Source organism: Emys orbicularis, chromosome 2 (assembly GCF_028017835.1).
Source record: "Emys orbicularis isolate rEmyOrb1 chromosome 2, rEmyOrb1.hap1, whole genome shotgun sequence".
In the NCBI taxonomy this organism is placed as follows: Eukaryota; Metazoa; Chordata; order Testudines; family Emydidae; genus Emys; species Emys orbicularis.
In genome coordinates, this window is record NC_088684.1 from 110,325,508 (window position 1) to 110,343,150 (window position 17,643).

A 17,643-nucleotide genomic window follows, 5' to 3' on the forward strand; every position below is an offset into this window, starting at 1 on the left:
AACCTCAAAATAAAAATAGGACACACTCTTCCACAGGGGACACTGTGGCCAGAATCCATGCCATGACTCAGAATGGATGAATCCATCCAAATAAGAACCAACCCAAACCATCCCCCCAAACTCAAATTGAACTAGTCTCTCTTTGAGATTGGAAATAGTTTGTTTAATTGTTAAGACCATCTTTGCATGACACTGCCCTTTTAGGTTTTGTTCAGAAGCTGTAGTGGCAAAATGCTCTGAGAACAGCTATTCTTGTGATGTTTCTGACTTTATGAAGCTACCTTATGAAAATATCTCCTAAGGAAGCCAGGTCTCATCCTAGGGCTGGTGTTGTTTGGATGAGAACAAAAATAAGGGGGTTGAACTGAGGTGAATTTCTGTATGCCAAAACCAGCTCTGCTGAAACCTACAGATGATGCGATTTGTGTGAAACTGGTGGAGAGACACCAATTAACATCAGTTGAGGATCTGGACAGATGAAAGAGAATGTTCAGCCCTCGTAGGTTTCAACCCTAGACTAGAGTCATCAGGCTTCCTCATGAACTTCATTCAAAGTAGGCTGCCGTCCTCTAAAGTAGGTTCCTGAGAGGACTCTTATGATGTTAGAGAACCACAAATGGAGTCCCCAGAAATAAACTTCCTGATGGAAAAGTACAGCCACTACTGAGACAAGCAGAAAGCAACATGTTTTCATTGGAGAGTCATGACTGCAGTGTGTAGTCTAATGGACTCACATGCCAAATGGCCTCAACACAGCAGTTTCGTTCAGGTCTAGGAAACGTGATTCACCTTCCCTCATCCCTCTTGAGCTTGGTGCAGAGAAATAAACACCTCTAAAATCTGCAAATAAGAACTTCATTGTAATGTGACTGGCACTAAAATCTGAGTTTGACCCTCACCAAAACTTAACTTGAATCTATTTTAAAACATAATTGTCCTCTTGGGTAGAGATTTCTTTTGTCTTTCTGCTAATGCATTTCTTCTTCTTTTCTGTTGTTTTGGCATTTAATGTTATCCACAGGCCTAAAAATGGAATACTTTTAGTCAGGTTACAAGAACATAAAAATATCTTTCTCCCCACAGTTTCTAGTGCAGTCGTTAGTGTAGTATCCAGGCATTGTAATACAGAGCATTTAAAAGCAATGTTACAGCCAGAACAAACATTAACTGACTACCCACCAAAAGTGTTTGGGCCTCATCAAACATCCATTGAAGTCAATGGGAATAGCTTCCATCTGAACTATGTAGCCATTTGAACTTTTGCACATACATGGTCCCTAGTCACAACTGTGTCTTTTGGTTGTGTGAGTACTTGTAGTTCATTTTTTAATGTCTTTGTAGATAACTTTAATAACCCATCATAAATACCACGTATCCAAAGTTTTTCATTTATACAGTAACAAGAGGAGTTTTTTTTAAACTAATGATCGCCCAACATCTCATTGGCATTGCACATGTAACATGCATGTGTAAGCTGAATGGAAATTTTCATTCCATGTACAACCTCTTCATGTTCAAATTGCCCAGTGCACAGAATCATAGAATCATAGGACTGGAAGGGCCCTCGAGAGGTCATCTAGTCCAGTCCCCTGCATCCATGGCAGGACTAAGTATTATCTAGACCATCCCTGACAGGTGTTTGCCTAACCTGCCCTTAAAAATCTCCAATGATGGAGATTCCACAACCTCCCAAGGAAATTTATTCCAGTGCTTAACCACCCTGACAGGAAGTTTTTCCTAATGTCCAACCTAAACCGCCCTTGCTGCAATTTAAGCCCATTGCTTCTTGTCCTATTCTCAGCAGTTAAGAATGACAATTTTTCTCCCTCCTCCTTGTAACAAACTTTTATGTATTTGAAAACTGTTATCATGTCCCCTCTCAGTCTTCTCTTTTCAAGACTAAACAAACCCAATTCTTTCAATCTGCCCTCATAGGTCATGTTTTCTAGACCTTTAATCATTTTTATTGCTCTTCTCCGGACCTTCTCCAGTTTGTCAACATCTTTCCTGAAATGTGGTGCCCAGAACTGGACACAATACTCCATTTGAGGCCTTATCGGTGCAAAGTAGAGCGGAAAAATTACTTCTCAAGTCCTGCTTACAACACTCCTGCTAATACATCCTAGAATGATGTTCGCTTTTTTTGCAACAGTGTTATACTGTTGACTTATATTTAGCTTGTGGTCCACTATGATTCCCAGATCCCTTTCTGCAGTTCTCCTTCCTAGGCAGTCATTTCCCATTTTGTATGTGGGAATTTGATTGTTCCTTCCTAATGTCTTGCATTTGTCCTTATTGAATTTCATCCTATTTACTTCAGACCATTTCTCCAGTTTGTCCAGATCATATTGAATTATAATCCTATCCTCCAAAGCACTTGCAACCCCTTCCAGCTTGGTATCGTCCACAAACTTTATAAGTTTACTCTCTATGCCATTATCTAAATCACTGATGAAGATATTGAACAGAACCAGACTCAGAACTGATCCCTGCAGTACCCCAACCGTTATGCCGTTCGAGCATAACTGAACCACTGATAACTACTCTCTGGGATGGTTTTACATAAGAAAGTTGAGTGGAATTTCACTCTTGAGGTTTAGATGCACGTGGAATATGATCTGTATAGAATTAGGCAAGGTTCCTTTGGAAGCAGTGCTCATTCTGTATACAGTGTGAAGTTGCACATTTCCTGATCCCTGATGAACCCATCACTCCAGTGAGGAATCCTGATAATGCAATCATGGAACAGTGCATGCAGTATGATATACTTATGTTTGCACTGAATGAAGAGGGTGCTCCGTACAAACCCTGCCTACCCATCCCCAGTCCACGGCCAGCATATAAGGTTGCTTCATAGTCCTCCTTCTTGCCCCCACCTCCCATAGTCTCTACTCTACTTGAAGCACTTCAAGGAGAGGAAAGTGATCAGGAACAGTCAGCATGGATTCACCAAAGGGCAAGTCATGCCTGACTAACCTTATTGCCTTCTATGATGAGATAATTGGCTCTGTGGATGAGGGGAAAGCAGTGGACGTGTTATTCCTTGACTTTATCAAAGCTTTTGATATGGTCTCCCACAGTATTCTTGCCAGCAAGTTAAAGAAGTATGGGCTGGATGAATGGACTATAAGATGGATAGAAAGCTGGCTAGATCATCGGGCTCAATGGGTAGTGATCAATGGCTCCATGTCTAGTTGGCAGCCAGTATCAAGCGGAGTGCCCCAAGGGTCAGTCCTGGGGCCGGTTTTGTTCAATATTTTCATTAATGATCTGGAGGATGGCGTGGATTGCACCCTCAGCAAGTTTGAAGATGACACTAAACTGGGAGGAGTGGTAGATACGCTGGAGGGTAGGGATAGGATACAGAGTGACCTAGACAAATTGGAGGATTGGGCAAAAAGAAATCTGATGAGGTTCAACAAGGACAAGTGCAGAGTCCTGCACTTAGGATGGAAGAATCCCATGCACTGCTACAGACTAGAGACCGAGTGGCTAGGCAGCAGTTCTGCAGAAAAGGACCTAGGGGTTACAGTGGATGAGAAACTCGATATGAGTCAACAGTGTGCCCTTGTTGCCAAGAAGGCTAACGACATTTTGGGCTGTATAAGTAGGATCATTGCCAGCAGATCAAGGGACATGATCATTCCCCTCTATTCGGCATTGGTGAGGCCTCATCTGGAGTACTGTGTCCAGTTTTGGGCCCCACACTACAAGAAGGATATGGAAAAATTGGAAAGAGTCCAGCGGAGGGCAACACAAATGATTAGGGGGCTGGAGCACATGACTTATGAGGAGAGGCTGAGGGAACTGGGATTGTTTAGTCTGCAGAAGAGAAGAATGAGGGGGGATTTGATAGCTGCTTTCAACTACCTGAAAGGGGGTTCCAAAGAGGTTGGATCTAGACTGTTCTCAGTGGTAGCAGATGTTAGAACAAGGAGTAATGGTCTTAAGTTGCAGTGGGGGAGGTTCAGGTTGGATATTAGGAAAAACTTTTTCACTAGGAGGGTGGTGAAGCACTGGAATGCGTTACCTAGGGAGGTGGTGGAATCTCCTTCCTTAGAAGTTTTTAAGGTAAGGCTTGACAAAGCCCTGGCTGGGATGATTTAGTTGGGGATTGGTCCTGCTTTGAGCAGGGGGTTGGACTAGATGACCTCCTGAGATCCCTTCCAACCGTGATATTCTATGATACTATGATACTCCAGCTGCTGGGCTGGAATAGTGGCCACAAGCTCTACATACCAGTTTTGCAACAGACCCACATAAAAGGTGGAGCTGCAGATTGGGCAAAGGACAAAATTAAATGTAGAATTTTCTGACTTCTGAGCGCTTCTCAATGCAAACTTAACATTATTTTAATGGCATTTAAAAATGGAATTATGCATAATTGTACAGATATATAAATGTGAAAATAATTAATATTAACCAGCGTGTGAAATGGCCACCAATGAAGAAAAATGCAGGGGATTAAATATATATCATATACAGGGAATGCATTGCATTAACTAAATACAAACATGCTTTACTGCTTTTGTCTTTAGGAATGAGAATGAGTGGGACAAATCCAACAAAATATATAAATCCCTGGGGAAACTCACTGAAGTTACACAAGGGATGAATTTGGCTGATTCTTCTGCTTGCAGCTACATGAAGCTCATATTAAGGATTCATTTTTAAAATAGCTGGAGATTTGCAGAGTTATAAAGAGTTTGCCAAGACAAACAACTTAAAAAAGGAGTCTCCTGATCTATTTAAATTTAAAAAACGTTACATAAAAACAGTGGGTAATTGGAGTGGAATGATGCCAGATTGGAATCTTCCATCTCATATCTCCAAAGTGCCTGGGCAGGAGCAATAAGGAATATCTTCACTGTATACCTAAGTGACCGAGGGCAGTCAGATAGCAAATGATTTCTTCAACCTCCTATTCTTTCCCTTAGCAAGTGGATTTCTCTAGCTAAATCTAATTTCCCAGCATTCATCCTCAGGGGGACCTGTTCCCATCGTCCTACATTTCTACTTGTATAGGTAAAGAGTGCAACATTATTGGCAGAGTTTGTAAATAGCAGCAGGTATTCTGACTGCTCTGCATCTCAAGAAGTGTTGCTTGGAAGAGAGTGGAATATTCTCTCAGTTTCCCAGCAAGACTAGCAGTACTTTCCTACCAACAATTCTTGTGGTGAAAGAAGAAGATAAGATGAGTGGGCAAATGGGGTGCAGAATGATAGTTTGTAAAGAGAGGTAAAGATAGGGTCTGGGCTCAGTCAGAGAAGAGGGAAGTTAATCTCCCATCAAGAAAAATAAATGTAGAAAACTACATAAAAAATTAAAGAGTTGGGGTGTATGCTAAGTCAAAGTCTCTCTTCCAGATCCAGAAGCATCTGGGTACTGAGTAAAATCACCATATGCAGCACTATAAACCAATTAGCTCTGTTCATGAGGAACCATCTCACTTTTCTTCCAGATCAGAAGAATGAGGAAGGATGGTCCAGGGGATAGGGAGCTAGCTGGAGACCTGGATTCAAGTCCCTGTTCCTTCACAGACTTCCTGTGTGACATTGGGCAAGTCATTTTGGCCCAGATTTTTCTAGATACTTTGGCATCGCTCCACTGTGGCCCTGCAAGGCTAAGTCCCATTTTCAAATGTGCCTTAGGACCCATTGAAATCAATGAGAGTTAGAGGGCTAAATATCTTTAAGGATCTGGGCCATCGGAGCCTAAGTCTCATTGAAAGTCAATGAGATTGGGGTGATGGGGGAGGACCACTGGTTGGTTAAGGATGCAAAAAGCCGCTCATAGTAAGGACCTGATTCAGTATTGTCTCTAGTAATTAATAGGGCCCTACCAAATTAACCGTCCATTTTGGTCAATTGTTCACGGTCATAAGATTTTTAAAATCGTAAATTTCATGATTTCAGCTATTTAAATCTGAAATGTCATGGTGGTGTAACTGTAGGGATCCTGACCCAAAAAGGAGTTGTGCGGTGGTCACAAGGTTATTGTGGGGTGGGTGGGTTGCGGTATTGCTACCCTTACTTCTGCGCTGCTGCCAGAGCTGGGCAGCTGGAGAGCCCAGCTCTGACGGCAGAGCTGCTGCCAGCAGCAGCGCAGAAGTAAGGATGGCATGGTATGGTATTGCCATCTTTACTTCTGTGCTGCTGCCTGCAGAGATGGGCCCTCAGTCAGCAGCTGCCACTCTCTGGCCACCCAGCTTTAAAGGCAGCGCAGAAGTAAGGGTAGCAATACCACAAACCCCCCTGCAACTCCCTTTTGGGTCAGGATCCCCAGTTTGAGAAACTCTGGTCTCCCCCAGGAAATCTGTATAGTATAGGATAAAAGCACACAAAAGACCAGATTTCACTGGGGAAACCAGATTTCACAGTCTGTGATGTGTTTTTCATGGCTGTGAATTTGTAATGAAACAATGCACTAATAGTAGTAAACCAATTTAAAAAAAATCCTCACTACATTTTTTCCTTGTCCCCATACAACTGACAACTAAGTGTAACCATATTGTAATGTTTTTACTAAACATGCTAAAGATGACAAATTACATTTCACAATTAAAAAGAAAGCGGACGAAAGTGGTCCGATTCCTCTAGTTTAAATGGTAAGGAATAAAAGACAATATGGGCAACATAAACAGGACGTGACTAATGACACATACAAATGTGCTGGATGCTGTTGGACTTGAACCTACACTACATGGGAAATGTAAGGAAGTCTATGAGGTGTACATGAAGGGAAGGCCTGTGACATCAACATATTATTAGGGGGATCCCCTAGAATTATGGGAAGCAGAAAAATATCCTCTTGTCAGAGGTTGATTAATAATAAAGACCAATGTCAATACTAATAATACATGAGCAACTAGATATGTATATAATTCAGATTGAACATGGATGCTGAGATAACGATTGGCTACTTTTTAGCACAGTACACAGCCCACCTAAATACCTCCTAAAATTGTCACCACTGGGGCTAACAGAACAATTCTTTGTTACTGTATACACAGGGTACTGCACAGTTTGATTTTATAGTGCTGCCTGTGGTAGCAGCCAACCAGCAGGAGAGCAATAAGAAATTCCTCACAGTGGATGGAGGATGAAGAACAAACAACAGATTGAAATCATTTCTTCCATAGCAATTTTCATGGTTAGTCATAAAATAAATCCTTGAGAATGAATAGCTAATGCAGTTCCAGTCAATTCCATCTGATACCTTAGATATAGGTTATCTAACGTGCTGAGAAATTTGCATGCTGCAATAGGTGTATCAGTGAAGGAGGTGTAATGATATCACAGGCATTGTTGCATTTTTATAATATGGTAAAAGAAGCAAGGTTGGAACAACAACATGCAATGGCTGTGTTAGTAAAACGAATTGTATGTAATAGGACACAATTATTAAAATACATACTGTAGAGAGAAAAGGATTTAGGTTGGGATTTTCAAAGCTGCTTAGGGGATGTTGACAGCCAATTGCCACTAATTTTTAATTGGCGTTGGGAATCCAAACTTTTTAGGAGGCTTAAATAAAACAGGATTTTCAAAAAGTCCAAGGGTCAGATTTTCAAAGCACCAAAAGGAACTATATTAATTTTCAAAGGGATTTATGCTTCTAAGTCACTTAGGTGCTTTGGAAAATTCCATCCTAAATTAACAAAGAGATACCAGGCCATGCCAATGACATTAGTGTAAGCATACAAGAGAAAAATAATTACAAGATGTTACATATATATGTGTGACTTTAAAATTAATTGTAGCATGTTTTATTACATTACAGGAGAACTAGTATGTGATCATGTAATTAAATGCTATCAAAACACAAAACACAAAGGGGCAGAGTGAAGGTTGTACATTCAATCTGAACTTTAACATATCCTAAATTTTGAGTGCTTACCTATGCAATGCCAATGCTCTTGTATAGCCTGATCCAATGCCCATTGATGTCAATGGGAAGCCTCTCACTGATTTCAATGTTTGGATCAGGGGCCATCATGAAATGTTTTTTCCATTAAATACATAACCACATACAATCCTGCTCTTCTGGCAAAACTCCTATTGATTTCAGTGGGAGAGAGCTCAAGCTTTAGAGAATACTTGTGTTCTGTCTTTCCTAGTAATAACAAGTGCATCAGCTATTACAAACAAATTACAGAACAACTTATGCACCCATGAGTCAGGCAAAACACCCATTACTCGACAGGGCATTTTACTAAAGGGCTGCTGGACTTGGCACTAAATTTAGTTTACATGAATACAAATGTAGGTACCCATACTGGCTAGGCAATAAGGTTTAAGAAGACAGGGCCCATTATTACAACATACTAAGATTCCCCTGAGAGGTGCTGAGATCCCTCAGTTTCCACTAAAGCTTATGAGAGCTAAGGGTGCTTAGTACTTTTTAGGACGCCATTAACACTTTGCAGAATCAGGCCCTTCGTTAAGTACTGATGTAAGGTCCTGCAAACCCTTACACTCACAGATAGTCCCATTGAAGACAATGGCACTGCCTCAGGGCTGCCTAGTAGATAGAGCTCTGGACTCGGACTCTGAAGGCTTTATTCCTGGTTTTGTTGGTGACTTGAGCAAGTCACTTTACCTCCCTGTGCCTCAGTTTCCTCCTCTGTAAAATGGGAGTAATGATACCGCATTCATTTGTAAAGGGCTTTGAGACTTATTGATGAAAAGCACTAGATAAGAGTTGGGTATTATTATTACTCAGTCAGTAAGGGGGACTCAAAGTCATAATAAATTGTAGAACTAGGCCCTTTCTTTTATATGGCATATCTTCCACTGGCAGTAGAAAAGACTTAAAACTGCAACCCTCTGTGAACCTCATTTTTTTCCAGTATTTTTTTTTTTAATTTCACAGCGCATCACTTATTCCAGAGGAGGGAAAAATAATTTTGGCAGGGAATCCATTGTGATTTGCTAAAATAGCAGCTAGACAAATCTGGCTTTACAAATATCTCAGGCTTTGTTAATTATTGACAGCTTTTGTTTTTAATTTAATTTGAAACAACATGGAGAAAATGGGCAAGCATGCCCCCTGGCTCCCTGCTGGAGAACCCATCCTCAGTAAGTGGGAGCGATCCATTTCTGTGAAGAGACTTAAGCAGCTGCTGCAATTCCTGCTCCCTTGGCTATGCTCACCAGATAGATGCAAGGAGACAGATCCTGGGGACCAGCAAGGCTGCACCTGGCACAGTTTTGGGGTGCCCAAAATCAGCAATCCCAGTCCGCGGCCTGCTGGGCACCAACTTGGTCCCTGGTGCAAGATACAGCAAACCTGCACGTACTCTTTCTTAAACCAGAGTGGCATAAGCAGCCTTATGGGAGAGCAGAATCTGAACCAAAAACTAAGTCAGCAGCTTCAGATGATTGCAGAGGGTTTCTGAAAATGCTGCTTAAATGCCTAGCCCTTAGCACTGCCCTCCTGGAGCACTCAGCATTGGGCAGACCACTGTGAACTCCCTGCCATGTTAAAAGCTGACTTTTTATTCCCACTCTTCGCTTTCTGTCCCTTAGCCAGTTCCTAATCCTTGACAGAACTTTACCTCTTCCCCATGTTTCCTTAAAGTAAAGGATGCTCCCAGCCTGTTCCGCAAGAAAAGACTGTGCTACCTAGAAATGATGCAAACAGAAATGGTGCAGCATTCAGCATCAATTACAATACTGGATTTTCCTGACACTGGAAGATTTTTTTTCTATAACATCTTTCTATGTTTTGCTCTCACAGCCACTACAAAGAGATTTTAGCCAACAGAAGCTTTGCCATGTGTAGCTAAAACCATCATTGAAGGGAGTATTTACCTGGATGGAGTTGGTATGTAAAAGGTTGGCCTTGTGAGCGACAACATCACTTCCCAGGAGAGCCCCACATTGTTCACAACCACCACCACATGGGCATGTGCACACCATAGTTCCATGTAAAGCGCCGACTCTGGTTCAGAGTGATATGAATCAAGACATAGTTTAAACACATTCGGATTTCCCCCCAAAATGTACAGCTGGATCCTGCACCCCACCTGAACAGTCCATACTCAAGCAAGGGTTCCCACAACAGGACTATTTGTTTGAGCAAGGACAGCTCACATGGGTGAGGGTTGCAGGATTAGGTCCTATATTTTTAGAGTGTAAATTACTTTCCACCATCAGGTTCAAATATACATTTTGTTTTGGAATCCTCTACATCAGCTTCCTCTATCAAGCATATAGTCTATGCTACATTCAGCTGTGCGCATGTCATCTCAAAAAGAATATGGCAGAATCAGAAGCAGTTGAGAGACAGGTGACAAGATGGTTAAAAGCTTGGAGAAACTCTTCGATAGAGATTGAAGAGACGGACTGCCTAACTGAGATGAGAGATGAATAAGAGGAGACATGATGAAAATAGGCAAAATAATGAATGGTTCATAGAGCGGATAGATCAGGAACTTCTATTCACTCTGTCTCATCATAATAAAAGAACCAGGGAACATTCTAGGAAATGGAAAAGGGACAAATTCAAAATTTATAAAAGAAAATACTCTTTCACACAACACACAATTAGCCAGTGGAACTCATTGCTACAAGATACACTGAGACCAAGAACTTTGTGTTTAAAAAAGGATTAGACACTTACATGGCTAATAAGAATAGCCAGTTATAATAGTAAATTAAAATAACCTACAAGATTTTTGGGAGAGATATAAACCCTTTTGCCTCAGGGATTAAACCAACTTCTAAGTAGTGGAGGATAGGAAGAAACTTTCCCTGGGAGCAAGTCACCCATAACTGCTTACTGCAGGATTTCTTGAACCTCATCTGAAACTGACAACTGTTGGTGACAACATACTGGATCAGAAGGACGACTGGTCCTATGTTCCTAATGATTCCATGCCCACTTATTTACTGACCTGTGTTTCTTGGTCTGGATAAATGCCACATGCCCTTGTGTGTGTGTGTGCGTGTTCATTACTAAATCTCAATAGGAGATGAGTATGTGTGTTTATGTATGCATAACACATAGATATAATTACACATCAGTCCTTCAGTGTCACTTTTCCCAGAGCAGTGAACTGCCTTGTATTTGAAATTAATTATTGCAGAAATAAGGCTATAGAGCTTTTTCTGGGTATTTTTTTCTATTGTGAATGCAAAACAGAAACAAAGACAGTGAGTCGGACTAAATCTATACTCACAAATGGAAATTCATTGTTTCAGAAAGAGCTTTGCAGTATGAATCCAGGAGAAATACTGAAAACTCCCTTTATGGACTATGGTGTTACACAGCAAACAGTATAGAGCTGGCATTTATGAATGATGAGTAGGTTTGGCAGAATTTGATTTTTATTTTCTAATTTCAATGGATTGTTTATTTTTATCCATTTAAAATTATGGATTTTAAGCATTTTTTTCAAATTTTTATCAATTTAAGTTTTCACAGGTGTGAGAAATTATGGTGGGACTGTAGTGAGGCCAAGCGGCCTCCCTCCGAGCGGGAGAGCGAGGGTCCACTACACTCCCCTTGGTGGGCGGAGCCTAGCCTGCCCCGCCCCCTCGCTGGAAGCGAGAGGCACCAAACCCCAGGGAGGAGGAAGTGGCCCAGGGGCAGCCACGGAGCAGCCGGCTGCGGAGTCAGGTGTGGCTCAGTCGGTGTGTTGCGGCTGGATCCCCGCCGACACGGGGCAGCCAATCCTGCCCCTGCCAGGGCCCTGAGCTGGGATGTAGTGGAGTAGGGTGGGCCCGTGTCCCCCTGCCACCCCACCCTGGAGTCGCCGACTCCTTACACTTCACAGGGAAGCTCCAGCTCTGGAGAAGGAGCCTCCCTTACCAGCTCCCTTATAGACTGTTGCTTTGCTGGCTGCCTGAGCCCCGCCCTGGCCGAAGCCTGCCCCCTGTAGTCGGTGTTTAATTGCTGGCAGCTTGAGCCTCCCCAAGCCCAGGCTAAAGCCTGGCTGTGACTGTCTGGTGCCCAGCCATATTGTGGGGCTGCGAACTAGAGGACCTGGGGGCCCTTGCTCCACCTCAGGTGGAGACAAGGGCTAGACAATTCTGCAGCTTCGTGCCTTGGCCAGACAAGCCCGAAGGCAACTGGATCAAGTGGCCTCCCTCCAAGCAGGAGAGTGAGGGTCCACTATACGGGCTATCAGACAATTATTTAATGACTGTAGACAATGAGATTGAAATAGACAAAGATTTATAGCTATTAAACACACAAAATTGTCAGCACCACATGTCAAAATATACGAAGTAAAGATCCTTAAATCAAACTTGAATAAGTTCTCAAGCAGCATTTTTCTTACTTTGCCTAGCTGTAAATTTCAATGATCATCACTGGATTTCCCCCCCCATCGGTTTGTGTGTGTGTAGGTGAAGTCAATGTTTACCTACATTTACCAATAATAATCTATTTCTTCCAAGCCTAATGAGGAGCTATTGTGAGAAGGCACCTCATCTGGGGCCTGATTTTCTAAGCTCCTGCTGATTGAAAAATTACTGGAGCCGTGGGAGCTCAGCACTTTTGAAAAGCAGGAGCCTAGTGGTTAAAGCATAGAACTTGTAATCAGGGCATCAGGAGGGAGGGATAGCTCAGTGGTTTGAGCATTGGCCTGCTAAATCTAGGATTGTGAGTTCAATCCTTGAGGGGGCCATTTAGGGATCTGGGGCAAAATAACCTGTGAGGGATGGTACTTGGTCCTGCCTAGTGAAGGCAGGGGGCTGGACTCAATGACCTTTTGGGGTCCCTTCCAGCTCTATGAGATAGGTATATCTCCATATATTATTATATTACTAGCCCTGGTTCTGCCACTTACTTGCTGTTTGATCTTGGGCAAATCACTTGCAGGGGACTACTCAAAGAAAGTGATTTGGGGTGCCTTTCCAGCACTGCCCTATCCCGACACCTCCTTCACTGCTACTTGCTCTCTCTCCCTCTGCATCCATCTGCAGCTGTCTCTCTCCCTCTCTCACACACCCAGAACTTGTACGTATGGAAGTCTTTTAAATTAGTTTGGAATGAAGCTCCATGTGTGTGGTGCACAGTGACTGAACTTGCACCTCCTGGCTTAGTTGTGCAGCTGGCTGAGTAGTGCACAGGGACTTCTAAGTGCTTTTGAAAATGCCAAATGAGTGCCCAGATACTAAATCGTGCTACCACTGCCCTCTTACAGTGCTCAGCACGGGGCACCCCACTGTTACTCTCCTGCTATGTAAAAAACTGACCTTTAAATTCTGCTGTTGCTGTCTCTCTCTCAGCCATTTCTAATCTTGGAGAGACCTTTACCTCTCACCCCATGACTACTGTTTCCTTAATAGCAAAATCTGAGATTTGGCCGACCAAAGGGAGAGGAGCGGGTTGTAAAGCTGATGAGCCATCTCAGAGAATGCCCTGCCAGCAACACCCTCCCTTTTAGATGAAGGAGGTACTGGCTTAAGTGCTTCCACTGGTCTGAGATTAGTACTTAAGAAACACCTCCTGAACAGACAGTTCTGCTTTTTGCTAATGGGATAACTTAACTACCTGGTTAAGAATTAGAAATTCTGTTCTAATTTACATCCCGTACTGCTCTGTTGCCTTCAGTGTGGTTCCACGTTGTATAAATCAAGGCAGAATGAATGCAGAATTTGCCTCAGTAAAATGCAAAAGAAAAAAAAAAAAGGCTCTCTGGTAAAAGGATCCTGATTGATGCAAATTTAGGAGCCAATCCTGGAATACCTCCTACATATGAGAAATCCTTACTCATGCAAGTCAAAGGGGACTCATTGGGAATAAGTATTAGTCTTGTGAATAAGGGTGTTGCTGGCTCAGACCCTATAATATATCTGAGTTGCTTGCCTCTTTTTCCCCCTCTGCTGTAACACTGTACAAATGAAAGAAAGACACACACTGATCTCCGGCCCCATGGAGAGAGAGCTCTCCTCAGCCCACTGCCTGGCAGTTCTGTATTCTGCTGCTGTTGTGCCACTGGGCCAACTACACAGAGGCCTCTCCGCTCCAGAGGCTGATCTTACAGCACTGCACGCGCATTATATCTCCATTCTTTCTTGTGGCAGGTCATTTCCTTGACCTCGACACAATGGAACTGTATTTAAAGAACTGAGTGATAAAAAGCAATCCCTGGGATACAAAGCAAAGGGAAAAAAATTAAAAGGGTGCACAATACAAAGGGGTTAAAAAGGAAAAAGAAAAAGGGAAAGCCGAGGAAGATTTGAATAGTATCAAATATTTGAATTGCATTTGTTTGATGAACATTTTTAGAAAGGCAGTGTGAAGATGCGTTTTTCATACAGGTGTTATGTATTCATTTTTCCAATTAGAAAAATCCCCTTTATATTTTTAGCAGTATTTAGAGGAGACTGAGAAGAAAAGGATGCAGAATGCTTCAGGCTGAACTAGGTTCTCCAAACTGGCTTTTGTTGTGTCAATGTGAATTACTTAATAATTCATATTTCAGAATACATTAATGCAAATGATAATTTTAGCCTGCTGTTGAATTTTTAAATATGCAATGCTAGCAATTTATGTTTCTGTTCATTTTCCCAGGTAAAACTGTTTAGACATTTTTAACGTATGCTTGGTTTCACTCACCATATATCTTTCCAATTATCTTAATTTTGGGGTAATTAAAATGTAGGAGCATTGCAAATAATACATGGAGTCCTGTATTTCTGGAAAAAAAACACAGAACCTATATTAGTTATGTATTTCTAAACGTGGAGATTTTGGGTAGTACTGCACTAACAGTAATAATAGAAAATGTGAATCTAGACAGTCTGTATTTAAATATCATGATGATGGGGATGAATCTATGTCTAGCTCTTTAACTACCTGTTTTAATCAGTAGATGAGATAGTTGGGGGGGGCAGGTTTCCTGAAAGATTTTGTGGTTTTTAACAAATTTACATTTCTTCCCTTCCAGGCAATACAGTTGCAAGTTATCTAGGATGTACTTTCCTTCTTTATGTTTTTGAATGCTAATGGTCAAATACTGGGGAGGGGGGTGGGCAGGAGCCACTGAGCAGAGGACCTCTGAGCTATCCTGTTTGCCCAAGTTGAAATAACAAGTTCTGCAGAACATATTCCTTCCAGGCTCCCCTGAGGACTGCATAGGACAGAATTCATTCCTGTCTGCCCAGAGGAGAACTGCCCAGGAACATACCACACATTGGGAAAGTGATTTGTACTGGATGGGGAGAGCATGCTGTGCTCCTTACTGCTTGTCCAGAAACAGTGTGGGTACTCCTCTGGGTTGCTAACAACTGAATATGCCTCTGAGGGGGACATAGATGGGGGGATGACATGCTGGGGCTTAGGTGCCCCTTCCCGCCCCCAGCCAGCTGACAACAGCCCTTGGAATTACAGATTGCCTCCAGGCAAATTAGCTTGGTTCTTCCCATGTCAAGGGGTTGTGTTGCCTGAAATCTGCACCACTGATACATGGGGAAAGGAAAGAGACTTCCAGCCCCTCATTCCTTCTTAGCAGCCCCTCACTCCTACCCCAAGCAAGACAAATCAAAATTGTGCTCTAGTTTCTTTTCAGGAATACAAAGCAATATTGACCGCTGACAAATTCAAAATATATTCCATAGAATATTCCTACCTCCTGGCTTCTGCTCTCCCAAGGTCACTCAGTTGTGACAAAATGGTGGCATTTCCTAGCTGTGAGTTAAACAGCTAGATACTGCCTAGCTACCATTTGGACCTGGTACACAGCTCCCAAATGAAAACCTTTCGCTGTATTTAATAAAATATCATACAGACAACCATTGAAAAATAAGAAGGCAGCTACTAAAAAGGAAATGGTAATGAGAAGAAAATAGATTTCAAGGAACCAAAACAATGTGTTACAAATTAATATTACAACCTGGGGATATAAATATGTCTGGTTATTGGAACACACATTTCTCCCCCTTAAACCAGTGCTAGAAGCATAAAACTTCCCACGACATGCTGTATTGGTCAATGGATCTCTGTAAGAAGGTGCTTTGCATCTCAGAGGTAGCATAAGAGCTATTAGATGTGGGTGTTGCTATGGTAACTGCTCTTTTTTTTAATTGAATAGCATAGTAAGTAGTCTTGTAAAACCCACCAACCCATAACTTGCTGGTGCCCTGCGGCACATTTAACTCAAGCACCTTTTCTCGGTCTTTCCCTCCCTACCCCTACCGCCCCCAGTCCCCCCCAAGATACGCAGGTACCTAAGCATAAGCTACCTGCTTCCAAGGGTGATACACTCTGCCATGAAAATCTCTGCCTTAGTATCTGTACTAAAGGTCTGACACGATAAGAGTGCAGGTAAGAGATTTGGTCTTTATTTCCTGGCCCAGTTATATGACATGGATCAGGGTTACAAAAGGCAGGACTGGTATGCATTGACTTCAGAGATTATTGCTCCATCTTCACTTTTTTCTTTTCTTTTTTGAAAATCAAATGCAAATCCAGACAAAAACAGCAACCTCAAATTAATTAATAAATCATGCAAATAGAAACTTCTGGAAAACAGGGCTCAGGGACAGGGCAGATGACCCTTTTGACCGATGAGAGGATTATTCTCTCTCTTATGGGACACATACCAATAACTACATTCTCTAAACCTTAAATGCTTTTTGGTCACATAGCCCCTTCTTATTCTTAGAACAGCAGTGGCCTCTGGCTATTGAGGGGGAGCCACCGCTTGGATCCTGTTTTTGCTGTTCCCCATTTCAATATAGGGTTTAAATGATAAATATACTTTCACCCTATACATATGAATACATAAAGTTAGGGGACACACCTTATTACTTGAGAGTGTTGTCTTATGAACATCAAGTAGGTAGGAGAACAACAATGGAAAGCTGAATGAATCTTTTATCTCTACCACAATTGCAATGACATCCTTATCTAAAGACATATGTCCCATGTCCAACCATAAGAGTAACATATTATAACTTATTGTGAAAGTTTCTCTCTTTAAGTTAAATCATCCCAGTGTGTGTCTTTGTCCCCCACTAGTGGTCAGACCACATATAGTAGTTTGAGTATGCTACTGCCCCCTCTACTAAGGAACCTGGGCCTAGACCCTCCAAGGCATTTAGGCACTTAACTCCCATTGAAATCAATGGGAACTAGGTACCTAAATACTTTTGAAGATCCGGGCTCAGGTACTTCAGTCAAGCAACTGAGGCTTTGAGGTCAGAGTTTAAGTTCCTACAGTTGGCTCTACCAGAGTCATTTGTAGACATTTTTCATTGACTATTTCAGTGAGGGACTTTATTTTTACTTTTACCTCAGAAATAGCCAATGAGCATTTTCTGGTTTTGAACGCTCTATAATGGCAATGGTAGCAAGAAGCAAGTGATTTGATTTAATTGAAAAATAAAATGCTATCTATAATTGAATCATGAGGAGAAACTTTACTTTAAATACAAAACTAAATATTTAGGGCCAAATTTTCAGCTAGCCTTAAGTTGCCTTCTGCTTTTATATGCCCATCGTAATGCCCACAGCTCACAAAAGTGGACACACTCAATTAGAGACTGGTGCTGAATATTATCCCTTATTATTTACATGGTAAGTTTTGCTTGCCAAACTTAACAATGTGAGTGATTTTTTTGGTATAGGCAGGGCAGTGTGTGTGTGTAAAAATATAGAATAACTTATGTAACTTGTTTTAACATC